The sequence below is a fragment of the Gossypium arboreum genome, chromosome 7 (genome assembly GCF_025698485.1).
Source record: "Gossypium arboreum isolate Shixiya-1 chromosome 7, ASM2569848v2, whole genome shotgun sequence".
NCBI classification, from domain to species: domain Eukaryota; kingdom Viridiplantae; phylum Streptophyta; class Magnoliopsida; order Malvales; family Malvaceae; genus Gossypium; species Gossypium arboreum.
Window position 1 is genome coordinate 72,260,563 of NC_069076.1, and position 24,171 is coordinate 72,284,733.

At 37.1% G+C, this 24,171-nt stretch overlaps 1 non-coding gene across 1 annotated transcript; it reads right to left on the reverse strand.

The window, feature by feature from the left end:
- Positions 1-20,962: 20,962 nt before the first annotated feature.
- Positions 20,963-21,069, reverse strand: LOC128295900 (small nucleolar RNA R71). The gene has a single exon (XR_008286449.1). It is a non-coding gene; the product is annotated as a small nucleolar RNA R71 (small nucleolar RNA).
- Between the last annotated feature and the right edge of the window lie 3,102 nt (positions 21,070-24,171).

A 24,171-nucleotide genomic window follows, 5' to 3' on the forward strand; every position in this document is an offset into this window, starting at 1 on the left:
GACTCGTATATTGCCTCCCACAATCTCTATTAGAATACCCCACTGAAGCATTTGAATGATTATATGAATCCCGTGATTTCTTTGATGAAAAGTGATAGGGTTTACTCATCGACCTCTTTCTCAAATCTCTAGCCTTGAAATTAGCTTTTTTTTTTCTTTACCAAGATTCTTCGGCTTTGCTTGCTCTATTGACTAACACCACAAACTCTTTCAATTTTAGAATCAAGACTAGAAGTCTAATATCTTTGTTCAACCCGTCTTCAAATCTCTTACACATAATTGCCTCAGTGGAAACATATTCTTGACCATATTTACTGAGTCTCACAAACTCTCTCTCGTAATTGGTCATAGACATTCGACCCTATTTCAAATCCAGAAATTCTTTGATCTTTTGATCAATAAACCACTGACTTATGTATTTCTTTATAAACTCGATTTGAAAAAATTCCCATGTGACTATTTCTCTCAGTACCATGGATATCAAAGTGTTCCACCACTGATATGCAGTATCTCTCAAAACCAATACAACGCATTTAACACATTCAGCTGGCGTGCAAGAAAGTTCATCAAATACCCAAATCGTATTCTCAAGCCAAAACTCAGCTCTCTCAGGATCGTCATTGTAACACCCCTAACTCGTGACCGACGCCGGTGTCGGACACGAGGGGTTAACGAGACAAATCCTCTTAAAGTACCGACCAATTTGGCATTTCTGGACGGGCTGGAAAACTGCGTTACCGTCGCCTTAAAAATCATATCTCGAGTTCCAAAACTCGGAAACTGGTTTCGTAAATTTTCCCTGAATTTAGACTCATATACCCATCCATGGATTTATTTTTAGAATTTTTGGTTGGGCCAATTGGTACAGTTTATTAGTTAAAGTCACCCATGTTACAGGGATCGACTGCTCTGACCTCCGCGCGTTACAACTTGAATATCTTTCTGTACAGGGCTTTAATACTGGTGCCGTTTGTTTCTAATGAAACTAGACTCAAAATGGAATCTGTACATATAAGGCATGACTCCTAATTCTTTCTGGATAATTTATGGTAAATTTTCAAAGTCGCGACAGGGGACCCAGAAATCGTTCTGGCCCTGTCTCACGAGAACTTTAATATTTTCCAGTATACTGCTCATATGGTCGTTTCGTTTCGTCCATATAAAAATAGATTCATCAAGGTTCAGTTCCATAATTTACTCACTATTTAATTCTACTTCTACTATTTTTAGTGATTTTTCAATCTCATCTCACTGCTGCTGTCCGCAACAGTTACTGCAGTAGACTATGCCAATTTCATGAATTTTTCCTTGGCCTTAATCATCCATCATACATGACACAAATTATGGCCACCTTAACAAAATTTGAGTTTCTAAGACTCGTGGCTATAGGTTCTAGCATCTCACTCGACGACCACATAGGCCATTTTCACATGGCTTAAAGTTTACAACCCACAATTCGACAAAATATAATAGCCTATACATGCCAAATGTTCTTCAACAACAAAAACAATACCACAAGATTTCAGCCGGTGTGATGACTTCAACGACGGTTCCGAGCACGCAACAATACGAGTCCAAGAGACCTAAAATGGGTGACAAGAAAACACCGAGTGAGTTTACAACTCAGTAAGTCATAAGCATTCCACAACCATCCATTAACAAAATTATTACAACATGAAATAATGAACGAGGCTAAGTACTCCATCCATATCGAACTATATCATAGTTCCTTGGACCTTCGGTTCAATCTCATACCAAGTCATACATCCACATTTCATATTCTATACAATAAGATATTTGGGGCATTTTACACACCAACTCATTTTCACCACAATCATACAATTGCAATCATCACATAGATTTAAAGCTTACCAAGCTCAACCCCGAGCATGAACATATTACCTATTCGTCATGAGCTCAAGGTACTTACCCGATCCGCTGTCCATACTCAACTCGATGGAGACACACCCTCCATATAATTGTTCGATCGGAGATATTTATATATATATAGAGTACGCACACACAGTGCTTAATACTCGATTTCGCACACTTAGTGCCATGCGATTTAAGCCCGCACACATAGTGCCATGCCCTTCGAGCTCGCACACTTAGTGCCATATATTTCCAGCATGCACACTTAGTGCCATATATTTCCAGCACGCACACTTAGTGCCAATCTCACACCGCATACACGTATTGCCCAAGACACTTAGTGCCGAAAGCAAACTTTCTACACATTTCACTATTTCTTTTACATTCAACAATTGTCATCACTCCATACACATACAATTTCATTTATATATATATAGCATCCCATTAAACACAATTGCATAGATTTTACAATCATTTAAGCAATATCAAACATATGTGCTTAATGACTTACCTCGGACGTTGTTGCACGTCTTCAACGGCTATTCAATTACTTTTTCTTTTCCCTTGTCCAACTTCGATCCTTTGAGCTCTTGAGCTAAATCAAACAAATTTACTTCCCAATCAAACACACACATACAAAGAACCATATATTGTTTTTAACACATTCGGTCACTTGGGCGACCCATTTAACTTTTAAGCATTCATTTCAAATTTTTAGTTAAACAATGCCGAATGCTATTAGCTACTAATGCCACACACACATATGCATAAAATTTAATCATACGTGACCCATAGCTCATTTGGTCATTCATCTCTCAAACTTACCGAAGCTTCATACCACACTTCCTTGGCCGAATACATATATAAGCACAATTTAGCATTTTCATTTACTTAATATTTCATACCTATCATGCTAGCGAATATTGTTTAATCAAGTTCAACATCCTCATATACGGCATTAGCATCCAAACAACCTATATGAACATTTAACTAATTCAAGCTTCACCCATCCACACTTATTCATTTAACATAAAGAAAATATATCAACCTCTTCACTATCAACCATGGCCGAATGCTTCATGGGTTTAAGGTAGATTCAAGAAAGAACCTCATAATTATTAAGATGTAAGCAACTACCCTTGTTCATCTAGATTTAGTATGAACAACAACTATCACCATTATTAATCACCATAGCCGAAAACCTCACCCTCATGGCCGAATGTACCAAACATTTCCTAACTAAACTTTCACAAATTTTAACCTCATATCGACCTCAACTTGTTCAATACAACATGAAACAATCCCTTCTCCTAACCTCTTGATACACGGCTTGATGTTCAAACCCCATGAAAGTTTGATTTTCATGACATTACCAAAATGCATTATGACAATTAGCTCAACAAACTCAAGAAGTTAAAGCCAACATCTCAAAGCTTACCTCCAACTAGAAGAAGGGTTGCGAATTTGCTTAATGAAAAGCTCTCCCATTTCTTTCCTTTGGTTCACGGCAAGAAGAACAAAGCATAACCAAATTCCCTTTTTTTTTTTCTTTGGTTAGTCACGCAATGGGGCATCCACACACTTTTTTTTTTGTCAACATTTTCTTTAATGCTAGCACATTATTTTATTGTTTCATACATCACTCACTAACCAAACATGTTGGGAGCATGTTTCCTTTGCCCATCAACACCCACCTTGGCCGCCACTATAGTCAAATTTGGGGAATTTGACATGCAAGGACAACATTTCCTAGTGTGCATCAATAGACCACTTCCACATTTGCCTATCTCAATTCTAAATTTTCTCACACAAGTCCTTTCTAGTGAAATTCACCTTTATAACACTAAATCAATCATCATAAAATGTCATACATGAGCACACATATTATAGGCATCAAAATAAATTTTAATTATTTTTATGCCTCGGTTTTGTGGTCCCGAAACCACATTCCGACTAGGGTCAATTTTGGGTGTTACAACTCTCCCCACTTAAGAAATTTTCGTCCCGAAAATCTTACCGTAAATAGGTTTGGATATCGTTCTTTCATAGAGTTCTTGGTCTCCCAAGTAGCTTCTTCTATCCTGTGCTTGAGCCATAACACTTTCACTAGCGGAACCCGCTTGTTTCGCAACTCTTTCACTTCTCGTGATAGGATACGAATCGGTTCTTCCTCATAACTCATATTAGCTTGAATTTCAATTTCTGATGGACTAATCACGTGCAATGGATCGGATCTATAGCGTCGAAACATCGAAACATGGAAGACGTTGTGAATCCTTTCAAGTTCAGGGGGCAAAATCAAACGATACGCGACTAGACCGACTCGTTCAGATATTTCATATGGCCCGATGAACCTCGGGCTCAATTTTCCCTTACGGCCAAATCTAAGCACCTTCTTCCAAGGTGAAACTTTGAGAAAGACCTTGTCTCCAACCTGGTATTCAATATCTTTTCTTTTCAAATCCGCATACGACTTTTGGCGATCCGGCGACTTTCAAACTTTCACGAATTACTCGAACTCTTTGCTCGGCGCCCTTAACCAAATCAACCTCAAGAATTTACCTTCACTAAGTTCACCAGAATAATGGGGTACGGCATTTACGATCAGTATAAAGCCTCGTAAGGCGCCATCTTAAAACTTGATTGAAAGCTATTGTTGTGTTTAATTCAATCAAAGGCGTATACTGCTCCCATGAACCACTAAACTCAAGGATACAACATCTCAACATATCCTCGAGTATTTGAATTATCCGTTCGGATTGACCATCGGTTTGGGGTGAAAGGCGGTCTGAAATGCAACTTGGTACCCAAAGCTTCTTGCAACTTTTTCCAAAATCGCGAGGTAAATCTCGGATCTCTATCCGACACGATAGAAATAGGCACCCGTGTAATCTCACAACCGAGAAACGTATAATTCGGCTAGTTTGTCCATTGAAAAATCCTTACGTCACGGGATAAAGTGAGCCGACTTAGTCGGTCTATCGACAACGACCCAAATCGCATCCTTCTTACTCACCGACAATGGCGGTCCGGATACAAAGTCCATTGTGACTCGATCCCGCTTTGCAACCAACTCATCGTCGACTTTCTCGAGCTTCACGAATTTGACGTATCAATAATGGTTTGGCTTTCAATTCAGCTACTAACACATTGTCGGGTAGGATAGACAAGTGTACATTCATCGCCATAAAGCAAATAGTAATTTTCGCTTAAGGCATCCGCAACCACATTAGCCCTTCCCGGTGATAATCAATGACGAGCTCATAATCTTTTAACAACTCGAGCCATCGCCTTTGTCGCAGATTTAAGTCTCTTTGGGTCATCGATATTTGAGACTTTTGTGATCCGAATACACATGGCACTTCTCACCAAATAAGTAATGTCGCCATATCTTTAAGGCGAATACGATGGCGACCAATTCAATCGTGGGTCGGATAATTTTTCTCATGTGGCTTTAATTGCCTCGACGCATAGGCCACAACTCGCCCTTCTTGCATCAATACGCAACCCAACCCAAGTAGGGATGCGTCACTATAAATGACAAACTCTTTGCCCGATTCGGGTTGCACTAGAATTGGGGCTTCATCAAATAAGCTTTCATTGATCGAAACTTTTCGACATTTCTCCGTCCATTCGAACTTAACATCCTTTTGGAGTAAGCCGTCATTGGCGTGGCTATCGTCGAGAAACCTTTTACAAATTGTCGGTAATAACCGCAAGCCCCAAAAGCTCCTAACTTCGTAACATTCCTTGGTGGTTTCCAATCGACTATGGCTGAATTTTGTTCGGGTCCACCACGACACCGTCACGGACACCACGTGCCCCAAAAGCTAACCTCTTTCAACCAAAATTCACATTTATCGAACTTTGCGTATAATCGCTTATCTCGTAAGATTTGCAACACTAGCCTCGGTGTTCAAGATGCTCGTTTCATCTCTCGAATAGACCAAAATGTCATCGATAAATACAACTACGAACCGATCCAAGTATGGCCTGAAAATTCTATTCATTAAATCCATAAACACCGTAGGGCATTAGTGAGCCCAAATGGCATCACCAAGAATTCGTGAGTGACCGTACCTCGTTCTAAAAGCGGTTTTGGGTATGTCCGATTCTCGGACCCTCAACTGATAGTACCCCGACCTCAAATCTATCTTTGAAAACACCGAGGCTCCCTTTAATTGATCAAACAAATCGTCAATTCGTGGCAATGGATATTTATTCTTTATCGTCACTTTATTGAGTTGACGATAGTCGATGCACAACCTCATGGTTCCGTCCTTCTTCTTCACAAACAATACAAAAGCGCCCATGGAGAAAAACTCGGTCGAGCGAAACCTCTATCCGTCAATTCTTGCAATTGAACCTTCAATTCCTTTAATTCCGTTAATGCCATGCGATACGGGGCTATTGAAATCGGTGTAGTACCCGGTACAACTTCGATGCCGAATTCCACTTCTCGAACCGGTGGCAATCCCGGTAACTCCTCAGGAAAAACATCTGAATACTCACAAACCACTGGTACCGATTCGAGTTTCCTTTCCGTCTCTTTACTTCCAAACACATACGCAAGGTATGTTTCACACCCCTTTTTCACATATCTCCGAGTAGTCATAGAAGATATTATCGCTGGTACTCCTTTTAAACCAGTAGACTCGACTCGGACTACCTCGTTATTTGCACTCCTCAAATCAATGGTTTTCCTTTTGCAGTCCACCACTGCATCATGTACGGTCAGCCAATCTATACCAAGAATTACATCGAATTCATCAAATGGTAGAAGCATCAGATCGGCCGGAAAACAGGATTCTCGAATTATTAGGGGGCATCTCTTGCACACTTTATCAACTAGTACGTATTGACCCAAAGGGTTTGACACTTGAATTACGAATTCAGTAGACTCAACAGGTAGAGTCTTACTGGATGCTAAGGTTTCACATACATATGAATGAGTAGAGCCGAGGTCAATCAATGCAATCACAATAGTATCAAAGAGAGTAAAAGTACCAGTGATAACGTCAGGGGAGGATGCCTCCTCTCGTGCGCGGATGGCATATGCTCTAGCAGAGCACGGGTCTCGGATCGGACGGCAGATTAGAGGCTCCTCTCGATTACCACCCCTACCTCCGAGAGATTCTCGGGGCCTACCTCCACCGTCGTTCCACTAGGTCTTGCACCTTGCGTCTTATTCCTCTCATCTAGCTCGTGCAATCTCTAATGAAGTGGTCCTTCGAACCGCATCCATAACAGCCCTATTAATGACTTACCCCAACATTCACCTAGGTGTCGTCTTCCACATTGGGGGCACTCGGGTCTCTCTTGACGATTATTGCCCACACTAGCTATGAAGTAGCTCGGGAGTCCGTCAATGGTCTGCCTCTAATGGAAATTCCCGCATGTCCTCGACTTCATGGTGTCCTCCCCGAACCTCTTTATAGCCGAGAACGGAGCTTTACTCGTCGATCTTTTACGGTAATCTCTTGCTTCAAATTCAGCCTTCTTCTTCTCCTTCCCAAGTTCTTCCGCCTTGCGTGCTCGTTCGACTAGTGTCACGAACTCCTTTATCTCCAAAATTCCCACTAGTAACTTTAACTCTTCATTCAATCCTTCTTCAAATCTTTTGCACATCGCAACCTCATCAGCCACACACTCCGAGCATACCGACTAAGTCTTACGAACTCATGTTCGTATTTAGATACTGATCATCCGCCTTGCTTGAGTTCCAAAATTCCTTACGCTTCGATCGATGAACCGTTGACTAATGTATTTCTTTCAAATTGGATTGAAAGAAATCCCAAGTAACTCGTTCATTTGGGACTATGGAAATTAAAGTCCTACACCAATAGTAAGTGAGTCTCAAACAAGGATATAGCACACTTAAGACATTCATCGGTGTGCATGACAGTTCATCTAACACTCTAATGGTGTTATCGAGCGAAACTCGGCCTTTTCGGCATCATCAAGAACTATGGCCTTGAACTCCTCGCCCCACGCTTCCTCATCAAGTCCACGGTGGTTTACTCACCTCACAGATCAAGAATCGGAGGCATTGCGGGCTCTTGGGGTGGAGTATTTAAATTCGGGAATGGTTGGACAGCCGGGTTGGTTCGGGCATATTATGCGACCCACTCATTCATCATGGTGAAGAAGGCTTGTTTCGCCTCTTCATTTTGATTATTCGCGGATGACCGAGGCTCAACAGGCGGTGTCCCTTGCGCGGGAGCAGCCGCTACACTTTCAACATCATCCGCCAAGGGTCTCTCTACCCCGGGTTCCATTTACCAATCAAAACAAAAATTTCAACCGTCAGAAGTCATCACATTTTTAAGCACTAACAATTTGGCATGTATAGCTAGACTCACACGCGCTATGGTAGTCCTAGAATCGACTAAACCATAGCTTTGATACCAATAAAATTGTAACACCCCTAACTCGTGACCGGCGCCGTGTCGGACACGAGGGGTTAACGAGACAAATCCTCTTAAAGTACCGACCAATTTGGCATTTCTGGACAGGCTGGAAAACTGCGTCACCGTCGGCTTAAAATCATATCTCGAGTTCCAAAACTCGGAAACTGGTTTCGTAAATTTTCCTGAATTTAGACTCATATACCCATCCATGGATTTATTTTTAGAATTTTGGTTGGGCCAATTGGTACAGTTTATTAGTTAAAGTCACCCATGTTACAGGGATCGACTGCTCTGACCTCCGCGCGTTACAACTTGAATATCTTTCTGTACAGGGCTTTAATACTGGTGCCGTTTGTTTCTAATGAAACTAGACTCAAAATGGAATCTGTACATATAAGGCATGACTCCTAATTCTTTCTGGATAATTTATGGTAAATTTTCAAAGTCGCGACAGGGGACCCAGAAATCGTTCTGGCCCTGTCTCACGAGAACTTTAATATTTCCCAGTATACTGCTCATATGGTCGTTTCGTTTCGTCCATATAAAATAGATTCATCAAGGTTCAGTTCCATAATTTACTCACTATTTAATTCTACTTCTACTATTTTTAGTGATTTTTCAATCTCATCTCACTGCTGCTGTCCGCAACAGTTACTGCAGTAGACTATGCCAATTTCATGAATTTTTCCTTGGCCTTAATCATCCATCATACATGACACAAATTATGGCCACCTTAACAAAATTTGAGTTTCTAAGACTCGTGGCTATAGGTTCTAGCATCCCACTCGACGACCACATAGGCCATTTTCACATGGCTTAAAGTTTACAACCCACAATTCGACAAAATATAATAGCCTATACATGCCAAATGTTCTTCAACAACAAAAACAATGCCACAAGATTTCAGCGGTGTGATGACTTCAACGACGGTTCCGAGCACGCAACAATACGAGTCCAAGAGACCTAAAATGGGTGACAAGAAAACACCGAGTGAGTTTACAACTCAGTAAGTCATAAGCATTCCACAACCATCCATTAACAAAATTATTACAACATGAAATAATGAACGAGGCTAAGTACTCCATCCATATCGAACTATATCATAGTTCCTTGGACCTTTCGGTTCAATCTCATACCAAGTCATACATCCACATTTCATATTCTATACAATAAGATATTTGGGGCATTTTACACACCAACTCATTTTCACCACAATCATACAATTGCAATCATCACATAGATTTAAAGCTTACCAAGCTCAACCCCGAGCATGAACATATTACCTATTCGTCATGAGCTCAAGGTACTTACCCGATCCGCTGTCCATACTCAACTCGATGGAGACACACCCTCCATATAATTGTTCGATCGGAGATATTTATATATATATATAGAGTACGCACACACAGTGCTTAATACTCGATTTCGCACACTTAGTGCCATGCGATTTAAGCCCGCACACATAGTGCCATGCCCTTCGAGCTCGCACACTTAGTGCCATATATTTCCAGCATGCACACTTAGTGCCATATATTTCCAGCACGCACACTTAGTGCCAATCTCGTCACCGTACACACGTATTGCCCGCACACTTAGTGCCGAAAGCAAACTTTCTACACATTTCACTATTTCTTTTACATTCAACAATTGTCATCACTCCATACACATACAATTTCATTTATATATATATAGCATCCCATTAAACACAATTGCATAGATTTTACAATCATTTAAGCAATATCAAACATATGTGCTTAATGACTTACCTCGGACGTTGTCGCATCGTCTTCAACGGCTATTCAATTACTTTTTCTTTTCCTTGTCCAACTTCGATCCTTTGAGCTCTTGAGCTAAATCAAACAAATTTACTTCCCAATCAAACACACACATACGGCAACCATATATTGTTTTTAACACATTCGGTCACTTGGCGACCCATTTAACTTTTAAGCATTCATTTCAAATTTTAGTTAAACAATGTCGAATGCTATTAGCTACTAATGCCACACACATATGCATAAAATTTAATCATCGTGACCCATAGCTCATTTGGTCATTCATCTCTCAAACTTACCAAGCTTCATACCACACTTCCTTGGCGAATACATATATAAGCACAATTTAGCATTTTCATTTACTTAATATTTCATACCTATCATGCTAGCGAATATTGTTTAATCAAGTTCAACATCCTCATATACGGCATTAGCATCCAAACAACCTATATGAACATTTAACTAATTCAAGCTTCACCCATCCACACTTATTCATTTAACATAAAGAAAATATATCAACCTCTTCACTATCAACCATGGCGAATGCTTCATGGGTTTAAGGTAGATTCAAGAAAGAACCTCATAATTATTAAGATGTAAGCAACTACCCTTGTTCATCTAGATTTAGTATGAACAACAACTATCACCATTATTAATCACCATAGCGAAAACCTCACCCTCATGGCCGAATGTACCAAACATTTCCTAACTAAACTTTCACAAATTTTAACCTCATATCGACCTCAACTTGTTCAATACAACATGAAACAATCCCTTCTCCTAACCTCTTGATACACGGCTTGATGTTCAAACCCCATGAAAGTTTGATTTTCATGACATTACCAAAATGCATTATGACAATTAGCTCAACAAACTCAAGAAGTTAAAGCCAACATCTCAAAGCTTACCTCCAACTAGAAGAAGGGTTGCCGAATTTGCTTAATGAAAAGCTCTCCCATTTCTTTCCTTTGGTTCACGGCAAGAAGAACAAAGCATAACCAAATTCCCTTTTTTTCTTTCTTTGGTTAGTCACGGCAATGGGGCATCCACACACTTTTTTTTGTCAACATTTTCTTTAATGCTAGCACATTATTTTATTGTTTCATACATCACTCACTAACCAAACATGTTGGGAGCATGTTTCCTTTGCCCATCAACACCCACCTTGGCCAGCCACTATAGTCAAATTTGGGGGAATTTGACATGCAAGGACAACATTTCCTAGTGTGCATCAATAGACCACTTCCACATTTGCCTATCTCAATTCTAAATTTTCTCACACAAGTCCTTTCTAGTGAAATTCACCTTTATAACACTAAATCAATCATCATAAAATGTCATACATGAGCACACACATATTATAGGCATCAAAATAAATTTTTAATTATTTTTATGCCTCGGTTTTGTGGTCCCGAAACCACATTCCGACTAGGGTCAATTTTGGGCTGTTACAGTCATCAACGGCAACTCTAAACTCTTCAGCCCTATACTTTCAGATTTTATCAACAGGCGGCTTACTCAATCATAAAGGTTCCACACCTTGAGGAGCTATGGAATTGGTTGGGGAATAGGTGGGGGTGGAGGTTGTTGAACAGCCGGATTAGTTCGGACAAACTCAGTGAACCACTCATTCATCATTTGGAAGAAGGCTTCTTTGGCCTCTCCTCCCTCACTACTCAATACAGGTCTCGACTCAGATTACGCTACTCTGTGAAAGGAGGCTGGCACATTCTCTCAACGTTATCAACCACTGCTCGATTGGGATCCATTACTATATGAAAACACAGTTTAAACTGTTAGGAGATATCACACTATCATAGGTTATATATGGAATGTATAGCTAGATTCTCACATATGCTATGATAGTCCTAGAATCGACTAAACCATAGCTCTGATACCAATAAATGTAACACCCCTCACATGTATACATCACTGGAATAAGGTTATAGAGCATTACCGGACTTATTTCACAGATAAACATACCATTCACATATAATTTTTCCATTCCAAATATAAATCATTCACAATCATTCATATCGTCCCTAATATGAGCCTACGAGGCCCAAACTATGTATTAGGAGTGGTTCGAGACTAAGCCGATAACTCAGGAAATTTTTAGAAAACATAGAAAATTTTTCAAAATACAGGGGATGCATGCCCGTGTGGCATGGCCATGTGTCTCACATGGTCAAAGACACATCCTTGTCACAGGCCATGTGGACATTCAAAATGGGATCACATGGCCATGTCCTAGCCCATGTTTGACCCCGTGTAACTCCTTGACTTGGGTCACATGGCTAGCACATACGCCCTTGTGACTAGTCCGTGTGTTGGACTGTGTGGAGCATACTGACTTGATTTCTAATTAATCACTAGGGGACACATGACCGTGTCACCTGATCATGTGTCACACATGATTGAGATGCACGCCTGTGTCTCTGCACGTGTGGACAAAAATAGGCTATTTACCAAGCCATCTTTCTCACCCAAATTTGCATTCACCTATACAATCCAAATGGAACATAACATGGCATAAACAAGCATTCCAACCAATCTCAATCAAATCTAATTAATGCTAATTCCATACCAAGAACTATAATGCTCATAACATTATCATTTGCCTATGCAGAACATGCTAATTTCACATTCACAATTTTACCTAAATGATTAACTTCATACATACATTATTTTGCCTAATACCACAAGCATATTAACTTCAAATTTCAACCATTTGACATATATAATGCCAATTCACAACAAGCATATAAATGACAATTATACACAACATATTAAAAGGCCTTTTTCACATATATACATACATCACCAAACATGCCAAAATAAGTCACATTACATGGCTATATACATAACAAACCATTCATCATTTACAAGCCAACTCAAATAGCTAAATCCATTACTAACATAGATTAAAATGACCATAACTCCTATACATGCCATGTAACCAAATAGATAAGTTCAAAAGTGCCAAAGTGATAGCTTGATAGTGTGACAAGATCTCCGGCAACTCCCAATCCAAGTTAGCTTCGATATTCACTATAAAACACGGAAAAGTAAGCAGAGTAAGCTTTAAAGCTTAGTAAGCTCATATAGTTAATAAGTAAAGCTTACCATTCATTCACCAATCAAGTAGTATGAACATAATATGCTACAAAATCATTAAATCATAAGGTTAACATATATTCAATCACATAAGTAATCATGAACTCACAACTTTCATAGGTTCAATGCTTATATAGCTTCCATACATACCTGTACTAATACGTATCTAATTCTCACCATTTCATATCTTCAATATACTTGTTGAACCATTTGGAATAATATCGGATACTCAAGAATCTTGCACCCTAAGTGCCAATACATACCCGAAGCTATCTCAATCTCTTATCTCATATAATGCTCATTCTCGAGCTATCAACAGGTCTGCTCACACAAGATGACGGTCATGATGTAGCTACACGGTGCTGCTCACACAAGCTGACGAGAATCCGCAACACATGCCAGATAACTCAGCCACCGGTAGGATGTACGGACTAGCACCCAAATCACATAACCCCTAATGACATGTCATTCGTATCCTAATCTATTCCTAAGGTTCAACCAAGATTTCATATTGTTGAATCTTTGTCGAACATATACGTAAGGTCGTGCTCACAATTAAATTCAATAATAAAACATTTAAAAAACAATTATAATTATAATAATGCTTATTAACATACGAACTTACCTTGATTCACAAAAATGATGAAATGAATCAACTAGTCCAATACTCTATTTTTCTCCAAATCTAGATCCGAACTTCACTTTTCTTGATCTAAATAATATCAAATTTAACTTATTCAATTATCATTCTATTCAATTTAGCCCAAAAATCACATTACAACAACTTTACATTTTTCCCCTAATATTTCAATTTCTTTACAATTTAGTCCTTAGCTCATATTTTTTAAATACAAATTCATGCAATTAAATCCCTATCCATGCTAACCAAATTTCTCTTATTACCTAAGCAACCCATATTTTTCATTTATTTCACATTTCTAGCACAAAATTTCCATATTTTTCAATTTAATCCCTAATTGACAATTTTACCAAAAATCACTTTACAAATGTTGTTTATCTAACAACAAGCATATAGTTTCTATCATAAAACATCAAAATACATGTACATTCATCAATGGAAAAACTCTAAACCTTTAAAATTTGTGCAAATTAGTCCCTAGGCTAGCTAGATTAAGCTGCAACTATCTCAAAAACATAGAAATAATTAAGAACGGGACAAAAATGAACTTACATGCACCAAGGATAGTTGGCCGAACCTTGAAGCTCCTTTAATGGTGTTTCAATTTCTTATTTTCGGTGGAATAAGATAGCCTAAAAGATGGTATCTTTGGTTTTCTTTATTTTACTTAATTTATTTTACTAATTTACAATTTTAACCATAGTTATAAAACCTTTAAAGCCATTAAAAGATGTCCATCTTTGTGCACTAACTTTATAAATAGGCTAATTTCCATTTAAGGACCTTTACTTTAAGTTCTATAGCTATTAGAAACCTTTAGCTAATAGAACTCAAGTTTTACACTTTACGCAATTTAGTCCTTTTTATCAAATTGAACATTCAAACGATAAAATTTCTTAACGAAATTTTCACACAATCATATTATCATGCTTTAGACATTAAAATAATAATAAAATAATTATTTCAACCTTATATTTGTGGTCCCAGAACCACTGTTCCAATTTGACTAAAAACGAGATGTTAGACAAACCATATTGCCAATTCAAAATTCATAATGACCATTTCAATAAAAAATCGACTTCAAATCCTAGGTACATGCCATATATCAAAATTAAAAAGGGACTATGCAAGCTTTGTTGAGTCGAAAGTTGTGATTTGGATGTTGAATCAATCCTCGAGACTTTGAGATTCCCTAATACCTGTGCTCAAAATAAACAAATCGTACGCTGAGTGATAATACTCATGGTACTACCATGATTCAAGTCAATAACACTAGCGTTAATATGAACTAAACAATTCAATTCATGATTTAGTCATAACTATTTCATTTCCACCTATTTATGTCTTATGCTTAAATTCATACAATGCCACAATTAACAAATCTAAATGGACATATCATATTAACATTCTGCCATCAATGATGCATACATTACCATTTCATTTCATAAATTCATAACTCATATGCCAATTTCATATAGTATCTCAATTGGTAACTCAATGTATACATTCTATGCCATACTTTCTAATAACAAAATACAATCACTTTCATTTCCAACCCATGACAATTCAATTCATCATTCATGTATATAACTATATGCCAATTTGATACTTAACCTCATTTTACTATCTCGTTCTCTCTTAAGTCTATTGACTCATTCATATCGACCGTTAGGGCTCGTTTTGAATAGTTCGCATGATCTTTCATACGCTATCGATAATCTCATTGTAACACCCTATTAACCAACTTGATCGTCGGGTCCAAAGGTGCCACATTTGTTGTTGGAGTAACTATGATCAATAAAACTCAAATCGACACCATTATATATGCAAATACAAGTAAAACATGTGTTTTAAACAATACATAATCATTTTTGGGTATTATATGAGCTTACAAAAGCTCTTTTTCTAATCTGAGGTCGAAATATGACCAAATTATAGAGATTCCAAAATTTTGAGTTGACGTCGCAAAGGTAAGGTTCCTCGCTGCGACGAAACTCTCTATTTGGTGCTCGTTGTGGCTTGAGCAATGACGTTGCCACATGGACTTTGCTTTGTTTCTTATTATAAGTGTTAAAAGTAACATGTTTTAATCTCATTTTTAATGCATTTTTGGGTTATTATTTAATGTTAATTGTGAACTTTATGCTCCTAATCTTTTAAATTCATTTTTTTATACTTAATAAAGCATTTGGGAGCAAAAGGAGAAAAAACGAGTGAAAATTGGAAAACAGAGCAAGCTATAGGAGCCACACAGGTCGACCCATTCCACACGACTGTGTGACCCACACGGGCTACCATGCAATCATGTGGGAGGCCATGTCGGCTGCGCGAATTTGAAATTTAAGCAGTAGAAAATGTGATTTTTAGGTTTTTTTTTTGCCATTTTAAGACATATATTGTAACACCCCGAACCCGAGACCGTTGCCGGTGTCGGACACGAGGGGTAACAAGCCAAAACCACTTATGGCACCGACCAATTTGACATTCCCAGGCAAGCTGGAAAACTGCGTCGCTGTCGCCTTAAAAAGCATATCTCGAGTTTCACAACTCAGAAACTGATTCCGTAAATTTTCCCTGAATTTAGACTCATATATCCATCCATGGATTTATTTATAGAATTTTTGGTCAGGCCAATTGGTACAGTTTATTAGTTAAAGTCACCCATGTTACAGGGGTCGACTACACTGACTTTCGTGCGTTACAACTTGAATATATCTCTGTACAGGGTTTCAATACTGATGCCGTTTGTTTCTTATGAAACTAGACTCAAAAAGGAATCTTCACATATAAGGCATGACTTCTAATTCATTCTGGATAATTTATGGTAAATTTTCAAAGTCGCGACAGGGGACCCAGAAACCGTTCTGGTCCTGTCTCACGAGAACTTTAATATCTCTCGGTATACTGTTCATATGATCGTTTCGTTACTTTCATATGAAAATAGACTCGTCAAGGTTCGATTGTATAATTTATTCACTATTTAACACCATTCCTACAAATTTTGGTGATTTTTCACATCCACGTCACTGCAGCTGGCAGCATCTGTTTTTAAGGTAGGCTTTACCTATATTGTAGTTCCCATGGACCAACTATAGTCTAGTCATACTTAGGTCCACATATGATCATATTTAGCCATTCCAATGGCTGATCATGTGACCAACTCTCTCATTCCAAACCATAATCACATCATGAAACCAAATATAATTACAAACCACATATGGTCAAATTCCATACTCCACTTTTATGAACCATTTTCGCATGGCCGCACACATATACATCACAAAGTACTTAAAAACAACCGAGGGTAGTCCTATACATGCCATATCCAAAACTCAACTAAAGGAGTACCAAAAAGGGCTTTGATAGTGTGGTTGACTTCAACTTCTATGATCCCGAATCCGATCGCTAACGAGCAAAATCTATAAACAGAGAAACAAAGAAACGGAGTAAGCAATTTATGCTTAGTAAGTTTCGAGCCATAATATACACACAACCAAAGCATAGCATTCAAGTAGCTAAACAATAATTCATATGCACAATTTCTCAAAGACATGCTTACTTCACAATCCCAACTCTTATATTCATACGCAAATAACGGCCTAGTTAATGCCGATAGCTCATTTATCATTAGAGCGAATATTCATACGCATTTACTCATAGTGTGCAAAGCACACACAAAACATACCTTGTTGTTGGGAATTTCACATGTGCAATGACTGAAAATTTTCCAGCAGCTTATAAATTTCAATTCACATACCTTCGAGTTTATCCGGATATAGCTACTCGTTCAAAACACCTTCGGACATAGCCCGTTATGGTAACCCGCACAAATGCCTTCGGACTTAACCGGATATCACAACTCGCACAATTGCCTTGGGCTTAGCCCGGATATCATAGCTCGCACAATTGCCTTGGGCTTAGCCCGATATCACTCGAACATTCATACACATCTTTGTTTCATTTTCACAACAAAACTTTTATGCACAATTCACTTAACAAAAATATCATTTCGGCTCAATGGCCATATACAAGGGCGAATTTCGATTGCTTATTACTTCATTCAATCGAATCAAAATCTAAGTTTCGATACTCAAAACTTACCTCGGATGTTGTCGAATGATTCCGATGGCTATTCGACTACTTTTTCCTTCCCTTTATCGGATTTGGTCCTCTTTGCTCTTGAGCTTAATTTAGCAAATAAATTGATTCAATCATTTGAGTATCAAAAGAGGAACTCAAGGCACTTAGCCCACATATATTCACTAGACATTAAAGTCACATAAGTACGAATTCATGAATCGACTCAACACACAAAGCCTTCAACATGCTTACTCATGGCGAACAACACAACCTCTTAGGTACTCATTCATGGGCCGATTATGCATGTTGATGTTGAGGCCAATTACATGTTTAATACCACACATCCATGGCACACATTTTACTAGCTAATGCTTTACATATTGTAGCTCAATACACATCTATCATTTGCTTCATAATCAAAACACAATCACATGAAAATACATACTTTGAGGTAGTATATATGTCATTCCAACACATCATGTGCAAACATATATATATATATAGGTGCATGGCCAAATCTCAAGGGGTTCATACCCATCCAAACACAATTTTTTACCAATCAAGTAACAAGCATAAATCATGCTCATGAATGCACCATGGCCGAATACATCACAACCATACCCTTTTAACTTTGGTCATGGTTAAACAAAGAATTCAATGTCCTACTCAAGAATACTAAAAAGAAATTTCAAGAGTAGTCAATCCATCATTACATGCATCATCAACAAGCTTCACATTTAGCATGCAATGGCTTTAACACAATATCAACCTTGGCCAAATACCATTTTCATGGCATAACAAGGATTTGAACCATGGCTAACATGCACATCAAGTTAGCAACCAAAACAAGCATGAACCTCATGACACAACCTCAAACATACCTTAATCTTGATGCAATTATAGCCGAATCTCCTTCTAGTTCTCTTCTAAACCAAGCATGAAGCAAAAATCCTTCCTTTTCCTTAGTATTTTCGGCCAAAGAAGAGAAAATGGATGAACAAAATTTTTTCTTTGCTTCTCTTTCACTCACGGCAAAAGGGGAAAGGATGAGCAAATTTTTGATTTTTTTGTTTCTCTTCCTACATGCTTAATTTTTTTATCATTTATCACATCATGCATTAACAAAACATGTCATAACATGTTTTCCTTGCCCATATTCCCTTGTCATGGCCGGCCACTATACCATCTTTGGGGAAATTTGACATGCAAATCCCTTATTTTTGCATGCATGATCAACTAGTCATCACACATTTCCCCATCATACTTTCAAAGTTTACTACTAGGTCCTTTCTAGTGAAATTCACATTTATAATTCTAAATTGAAACATCAAAATGTCATACACAAATTAACACATATCATAGGCATCAAAATAAATTTTTAAATTATTTTTATGCCTCGGTTTTGTTGTCCCGAAACCACATCCCGACTAGGGTCAATTTTGGGCTGTCACATATATATGGCAAAAATAAGAAGATAGGAGTGAGCCATGAAAGAATGTTCAAGAAAACAACTCAAAAACACCATTGAAGCCAATTCTGGAGTAGATTTCCATCAAGATTGAAGATTCCTAGTTTATTTTTTAGGAGATTATCATGAATTTCTTTATTTCTTTCGGTTATACTGTGTTTTGGATGTTTTTATTTTAAAACATGAACTAATTTTCTAAATACCTAGGGAGATGAACCCTATGATGGATTTTGTCATTTGATTTTTATTTTACGCAATAAATACTTAGATCTTGTTCTCAATTATGTGTGCTTAATTCTTGGTCTGATATTTCTAGATTATTGACCCATATTTGATGTGCTTAAATCAGAGGAGGAATAGACCCTGTTTGAGAGTAGATATTGTGTAATTGAGTTGATCTGCTTGCAGTCATAGAAATAGTATAATATAAATCTACTGAATTAGAGTCAAATCTAATAGGGGAATCCATAGATTGAGTTAATGCGATAATAGGGGTTTTAATTAGAAATAAATTTCAATTAATCAACCTAGAGTCAATTGCTTTCAACCTAGAGTCAATTTCTTTTACTTTCGAAAGAGATACTAAGTAAAGAAATTGCGTAATTTAGATTGATACTGATAGATCAAATCTAGGTGAATTATTTCTTGGGTATTGTTTTGCTTCTTGGTTGTTTAATCAATTATTTTCTTATTTTGTTCTTTTTTGCATTCATAGTTAATAAATTTAGTTAATTTTAGTTTTAATAAATCACTCGAATTTATCTGTTAAATAATAGAAAAGTACTTATAGTCCTCTTAGGAACGATATCTTTGCTCATTGTAGCTATACTATTAATTAATAGGTGCACTTACCTTAATCAAATTTTTAGTTAGTTTTGTGGACATCATGTTTTTGGTGTCGTTGCTGGGGACTAGAATATCAGGAAAACTTTATTTTTATTGATTTAGCTTTTTTATTTTGATTTTAATATTTTTTATTTTAATTTAATTTTTTACATTCTAATTTTTCGTTTGTTTGATTCTGACAAGTTCTTTTAGTTTATGACTAGAGGAAACCTGTTGGAACAATTAGTTTTTTATAGTGAGATAGAGAAAGCTGCTCAATAAATCAGAGAGAAGTTAGAGAAGAAAGGCAAGGTCCAAAGATTTTAATAGACGTTCAAGACCAAAAGGATACTATCGTGGAGATAGAAAAAAATCAAAATAATCAGCAACCTCTTGCACATCCTGCTCCTCGGACTATGTATGACTATGCTAAACCCACTCTTATTGGGGTTGAATTGATTATTTCCAAACTGACTATTTTGTAAACAATTTTGAGATTACACTGAACATAATTCAGATAGTGCAATAATATGTTTAGTTTGATGGGTTACAAGATGAAGAATTAAATGCTCATTTAGCTAATTTTCTAGAGATCTGTGACACTTTCAAGATTAATGGTGTTACTGATGATGCCATACGCTCACGGTTATTCCCATTTTCCTTAAGGAGCAATGAAAAATAGTGGTCGAATTCACTTCAATGGGGTTCTATCACGACTTGGGCTCAAATGATTGAGAAGTTTTTGTTGAAATATTTTCCACTGGCTAAAGCAACTAAGTTGAGAAATGACATCTCTTATTTTGTTCAATTTGATATTGAGACACTTTATGATACATAGGAGATATTTAAAGATTTATTGAGAAAGTGTCCTCATCATGGACTACCTTTGTGGCTCCAAGTTCAAAATTTTTACAATGGTTTGAACCCTTCAACTAGATAGATGATTGATGCAGCAACTGATGGAACATTGAATAACTAAAAACCTACCAAGGCAGCTGGGGTTTTTCATATTGATGCAATTTCTATTTTGGCAAGTAAGGTTGAAGATCTTGGTAAGAAAATTGATGGTTTGAATTTTTCTAAACAGGTGAATATGGTAATGTAATACCATGCGACTGGAGTAGGGATGATCAATCCAGAAGGTCTTCCCTTCAAGTTTAACATGGAGCATGAACAATTTCATTATATGGGTAATAATTCTAGACCTTAGAATAACCCTTATAGTAAAAATTATAATCTAAGATGGAGGAATCATCAGAATTTCTCTTGGGGTGTTCAAGGTAATCAAAGGTCACATGTAATAGCCCGTTTTTAGTCAAATCAGAATAGTGGTTTTAGAACCATAAATCCAAAGTCGAAATAATTATTTATTATACATGTTTGTGTGAAATTTCGTTAAGAAATTTTATTTTTTAAGTTTTCAATTCGATAAAAATGACTAAATCGCGTAAAGTGCAAAAGTGATATTCTAATAGTTAAAGGTATTAAATAGCTATGAAATTAAATACTGAAAGTCCTTAAGTTGTAATTAGACCATTAATAAAGTAAGTGGACAAAGATGGACATGGTTATGTGAATATTAAATGTTATACATTAAGGTTAATATAGTAATTTGTAAATAACTTAAGTAAAATAATGAAAAAACATAAGGTATCATCATCTTTTCTTCATTTTCACCGAAAATAAAAAGAAGAAGAAGCCATGGAATCCATTTAGGGTTCGGTCATTCCATTGCTCAAATGTAAGTCTGTTTTTGTCTCGTTTTTAATTATTTTTGTGTTTTTGAGATCGTTGCAACTAGGTCTAGCTAGCCCAGGGACTATTTTGTAAAATTTTTAAAGATTGAGGATGTTTCCATTGATGAATAAGCATGTATTTTAGTGATTGATGATAGATTATGAATGTTTGATGATAGTTACACAAGTTTTGTTAAGTGATTTTTAGTGAAAATGCAAATTAGGGATTAAATTGTGAAATGTGGAACTCTGTGGTTAAAATGTGAAATAAATGAAAAATATGGGCTGCTACAGACCTAATTAAAATTCGGCTAGCATGGGTTTGGGTGAAATTGCATGAATTTGTAATTTTATGAAATAAAGACTAAATTGTAAAAGTTGTGAAATACTTGGGGAAAAAGTGTAAAATTTCTTTATTGAGTGTTTTGGATTAAATTGAATAGAAATATTATTAAATAATCTTAATTTGATATTATATAGATCAAGAAAAATGAAGTTCAGATCTCAATTGGGGGAAAAACAAAGTACTCGACTAATTGACCTATTTCACCGTTTTTATGAATCAAGGTAAGTTTGTATGTAATAAGTTTCATTATAAATGTATCTTAAATGCTTTGATATTATATAAACTGTGACTACAAGACTATGGACATGTTCGACAATGATTCGACGATGATTCGGCATTTGAAATCCCAGTTGAACATTAGGAATAGATTAGGATACGAATGAAATGTCATTAGGGGTTATTGTGATTATGTGATTCAGGTGCTGGTCCTGTACGTCCTACTGGTGGCTGAGTATACAATCATGTGTTGTGGTTACTTGACAGCTTGTGTGAACAGCACCGTGTAGCTATGTCTTGACTGACAACTTGTGTGAGCAGGCCCGTGGATAGCTCTAGTGTGAGCAGTATATTTGATACAAGATTGAGATAGCTTCGGTTATATATATGTGGCACTTAGGGTCCGAGTTTCTCGTGTATTCAATAGTATTTTGAATGGTTCAACCGGTAAATGAAAGATGTGATTGAGTATGAGATCGATACGAGATGGTACAGGTATGTACATGAACCGTATAAGCTTTAAATAGAAGAAACTTGTGAAGGACATGTTTAATCTTATAATTGAATATATGAAAGTTTGTTAGTTAAAGTAAGTTACATGTTGATATATTCAAATTGTTGAATTGTGCATTTATGAATAGATTGAGTTTATTTCATACGAGCTTACTAAGCTCTAAAGCTTACTTTGTTTATTTTACAGTGTTTTATAGTGAATTCAAAGCTAGGTTGGATTTAGGGATCGTTGGAGACTTCGTCACACTATCCTACTATCACTTTGGTCCTTTTGATTTTATACTTTGGGTTATGTGGCATGTATAGGATTAAGGTTATTTTGGTTATGAGTTAATAATGATTTTGGTCATTTGAAATGGCTTGTAAATGTTAAATGTTTAGTTTTGTATATTGTCATAGGAGTTGGCTTATTTGATATGCTTGAATCATGTATATATATATGTATGTGCATGGCTTATATTATAAAGCTTGTGGATATAGATATGGTGGATGCTAAATGGTTGAAATTAGAGAACATATATGTTTGTGAAATTGAGCACATTGATGCATATTTGGAAGTGTATAATTAGTTGAATTTTATATGTGATTTTGGTATAAATGGTATGGTCTATTTTGTGACTTTTGTGTATTGAGAAAGGTGGTATAGAATATGTATGAATTAGGCTTGAATTGGTTGGTTTAAATGCCAAATTATGCTATGTTTTTGTGCTAATTGGGTTGATGTAGGTGTGTAGAAGTTTGGGTGGCAAAATGGCTTGGTAAATAGCCTATTTTTGTCCACACGGGCAAAGACACGAGCGTGTGTTTCAGTTGTGTGTGACACATGGTCATGTACATTACCGTGTGTTCCCTGGTGTTGATTTAGAAACCAAGTCAGTATGCTTCACATGGCCTCACACACAGGCGTGTAACTTGGCCGTGTGGCATAAGTCAGTATACCCTACAGGTTTGGCACGACCTACACATGGCCTGGTACACGAGCGTGTATGGCCATTTTTAGGGCACATGGGCTAGTCACAAGGGTGTGTGTGCTGGCCGTGTGACCCAAGTCAGAGAGTTACACGGGGTCAGACACAGGCCGGTTTTTGGGAAAATTTTCTAAGTGTTCTAAAAGTTTCTAAAGTTATCGGTTTAGTCTCGAACCACCCTGAATACATGTTTTGGGCCTCGTAG